Genomic DNA, 4,319 nt, shown 5'->3' on the forward strand with positions numbered 1-4,319 from the left:
TTGTCAGAAGGTGACTGTTCTACCTTTGCATTGGCATTAAATAGTCATAGAAAAAGAATCACAGATATTTATGAATTAAGAGGTGTAGATTTTTTTTTTTTCCCCAGCCGATAGTTTAGCTGTTGACTGAGAAGGTTGTGGTGGGAAAACGTTTGCCATATTTTCTTTGCATTTGAGTAATTGTCTTGTACTTAGAAAAAAGGCATCCATGAATGACCAGTGTTTTCGGTTGTCAAATGTTGCCGACAAACTTACCTCAAAACTTTATTGGCTTAAAAAATGCCCCACCCCCAGCTGTTCTTCAGGCTGAGCTGGGCTCAGCTGGGCTGTTCTTCTACCAACCTGCAGGTGGCCACTCATGTGGTCAGCAGGTCAGCGGAGAGACTGGGATGGCTGGGCTTCTCTCTCTGCCTGCAGTCCTGCATCTCTCCTTCTCCGTGTAATCTCTCTAAGTGGCCTTGCTGGCAGGGTAGCTAGACCTCTGACATGCAGCTCAGAGCTCCCAAGAGCTTGAAAGAAGTGGCCAGGCCTTCTGAAGGCTTAAGTCCAGAATTGTCGCAGCATCCTTTCTACTGCCCTCTATTGATGATGATGATGATGATGATGATGATGATGGTGATTTTTTCTAATCAGAAGAGAGCTGGAGTATTACCTCTACTTACTAAACAAGTTATAAGCCCAGCCCAGATTCAAGAAAAGGGTGTGAAGTGGAGGTGCAGTTAATCGGGGGCCACTAGTCTAACAGACAGTCACAACCAGTCACATGGAAAACCAAAGATATTAGCAAAAGTAGAAGTTGCTAGTGACCTTGGGAAGCTGAAGCTGTTTACAGTAGCTGGGACAAGTTGAAAGTCAGACTGAGAAATAAAGAGAGGGACTTCAAGAAGCTTCCTGAATGATTTCTGCCAGCCCTGAGCCTAGTTTTGGAACCAGCATTTGGGGAAACTGACCTTGTGAGGATGGATATGTTTAGGGATACAGGGCTTTTGAAAGCAGCACCACCCCACTGGGGCACCCCCAGACTTGGGAAATGTGACTCTTTTAATGCCACTGGCTTTTAGTCAGGCCACAGTGAGAAGGAAGAGCCCTAACAGGCCTCCAGTCGGGTTGAATGAGCTCATTTTTGTTTTAGTCAACCGGTAAGATTTGCTAATGTTCTACCTTAAGTGCCTTCTCCAAAGACATCCCTCTTTGCCTCATATGTTGAAACATCATTCATTGTGGATATTTCAATGAAAATATCATTGGTTGACTTTTGTAATGGTAACAGTAATAAAATCTTTGCCATGAAGTTAGGGTCTCCTTGGATTCTTCTGACTTTGGCTGCTGAAAGGAAGGCCGAGATCCAGCCCTGGTAGTATTTCTTTTCTGAGGTCTCTCAGTCCCTTGAGACCCTGAGGTAGTTTGGCTGCCATTCTCACAGAAAAAATGCATATTAGACCCCACCCCCACCCCCAATATTCATTGAACATTGAATTGCTTCAGAACACAGGTTGACCTGAAGGTATTGCCTTATTAGGGAAATGTCATGACTGCTATCTTCTAGTCAAACTTGTAAAGAAAAAGATTCCAGTTCAGTATGTGCAGCAAGAAGCTTGAATCCTGTTCTTTTTATTGCATTGTGACATTGACTCATTCTCCATTTTGCTTTGGTTTTGTCTTGACTTTGCGGGTAAAGTCTTTCACCAGCACACAAGAGTTTGATTGTACAAATATATCTCCTGCATTAACATCTCTGCCTGTTGCTTAAGATCCGTTGTTTTTATACTCAGAATGGAAATACCTGATCTTGGCTAGCTTTGTTTGTTATATTGATTTCATTCAGATTTCCCTCCACAAGGTCAGCAAACTATCATGTTCTTATGTAAACTCAGGCCAAGGCCAGAGTTATCATAGTCCCTAGGTTGCTAAGGCTTATCATGTGTTTGGTAAAAGATGATTGCAGGTTCTCAGATGAGGTTACTTTAAATGGGATAGAATCAGGCAGAGTGACTGGGATGATGGAGAAAGCTCAAGGTGCAGGTTTAAAAAAAAGTTGTAGAAATGAAAAGTTCCAAAGACGTGGTTTCTGAGGAAGTCAGACAGCCGAGGGCCAGAGCAGTCCTTAATGGGTGAATCAGGTTATTTGGAAAGTCGGTGTAACAGACACATGATGCCGTCTACTTCTAGGTTGCTGGTAGGTATTAAATATGCACAATATTCCACAGCTCACTGAGAATTTTAAAATTATAAGCAAAGGATTTTATATTTTGGGGTGAAAGAGTTATCTGGTACATAGTATTGGGGTTTTTAAAAAAAGCTAAATTTCAGTGTTAATAACTTTTTAAAAAAAATAACTAAAAGTCACTTCATGTCTAGTGTATGGCCCTTCTGAAACTTACAGTCATCTCTCCCACTGAAATCAAGGTCTTTTCAAATGTGGCTAAATGGGGATGAGAAAACATGGGTAGGACTTTCTTGGTGTGTGTGCATTCTTTAAAGAGCCCAGTTGCGGGCCGGGCGTGGTGGCTCAAGCCTGTAATCCCAGCACTTTGGGAGGCCGAAACGGGGGGATCACGAGGTCAGGAGATCGAGACCATCCTGGCTAACACGGTGAAACCCCGTCTCTACTAAAAAATACAAAAAACTAGCCGGGCGAGGTGGCGGGCGCCTGTAGTCCCAGCTACTCGGGAGGCTGAGGCAGGAGAATGGTGTGAACCCGGGAGGCGGAGCTTGCAGTGAGCTGAGATCCGGCCACCGCACTCCAGCCTGGGTGACAGAGCAAGACTCCGTCTCAAAAAAAAAAAAAAAAAAAAAAAAAAAAAAGAGCCCAGTTGCTTCAGGGAAAGAGCTAAGAAAATGGTCAAGATTATTTTTAGAGGTTATTTTATTGGGGATTTTAAGAACTAATGACATCTTGAGTTATTTTTAGTTCAGGGGGATGTGGAAAGGCTTGCAATTATGAAGTGTTTTGTTGTAACCTAGTATCCATAAGGGAAACTTAAGACTGTAGACATAACTACAAAGCCAGTGCAGTTTTTGTTTTCTGTATGTGGTTGGAGGAATCAAGTTTTACATTTGGCAAGCACATGGCCTCCCTGATGTCACGATGCCTTGGTTAGGATCTGTATTTGCTCTCAATTTTGTTGAAATCTTTTTTCCTTCTTCCTCTTGAAAAGTTCCAAAATACAGTTTATTGGATCATTCATCACTAAAAGTGTGTTCCTTTTTCACTACAGGCAGTTCACACAAGGCAAAAACTATTAAACAGTTGGTTTTAGTGTGTCGTATAACTTTGCTGTATATTAAACTAATTTTGACGGGTTTTCATCCTAAGCCTCAAATCATGTAATTAATAATTTGCCTGTTTATTTATGACCTAATTGTGATTCTTTTATTAATAAAAGCTAATGGGAAAAGGATCCCTGATTAATAAATAAATAAATAATAAATAAACCACACATACGTGTGTATGTGTGTATATGTATATACTATACATCATTACATTGTTAATAGTGGCAAAAAACGGAAACAGGTATTTACCAGTAGGGCTATGCCTAAATAAATTGTGACACAACCAAATTATGGAATATTATTCAGCTGGTAGAAATGACTGCTCAGCTCATTTTTTGAGGCCCTGATACCAAAACCAGACAGAAACATCAGAAGAAAAGAAAACTACAGACTGGTATGTCTTAGGAATATAGATAAAAAAATCTTCAACAACATGTTAGCAATCCAAGTCCAGCAGTGTATTGAAAAGATTATACATCATGACCAACTAGAATTTATTCCAGGAATGCAAAATTGATTTAACATCTGAAAATCAATCCATGTAACACATGAAATTAACCCATTTATGCCTGAAGTTGCAATTTTTTAAATTTTTGCAATCAGACCTTGGCAATGACCTTAAGCAGTAGGATATAAATAACTCCCACATGCTTAGGGTTCCAATAATGGAACACTAGGCATCAGTAGGCTAATAGAATTAAGGACAAAAGTATGATCATCTCAATAAATACAGAAGAAAGAATTGACAAAATCCAACACTGCTTCATGACAAAAGCACTCAACAACTAGACTAGAAGAGTATTTGTGAAACTTGATAAAGGCCACCTACAAAAATCCCCACAGCTAACATAATATTCAATGATGAAAGGCTAAATGCTTTCCCCCAAGATCAGGAACAAAATAAAGATGTCCATTCTTGTCACTTCTTTTTTTTTTTTTTGAGACGGAGTCTTGCTCTGCCGCCCAGGCTGGAGTGCAGTGGCCGGCTCTCAGCTCACTGCAAGCTCCGCCTCCCGGGTTCACGCCATTCTCCTGTCTCAGCCTCC

Source organism: Rhinopithecus roxellana, chromosome 2 (assembly GCF_007565055.1).
Source record: "Rhinopithecus roxellana isolate Shanxi Qingling chromosome 2, ASM756505v1, whole genome shotgun sequence".
In the NCBI taxonomy this organism is placed as follows: domain Eukaryota; kingdom Metazoa; phylum Chordata; class Mammalia; order Primates; family Cercopithecidae; genus Rhinopithecus; species Rhinopithecus roxellana.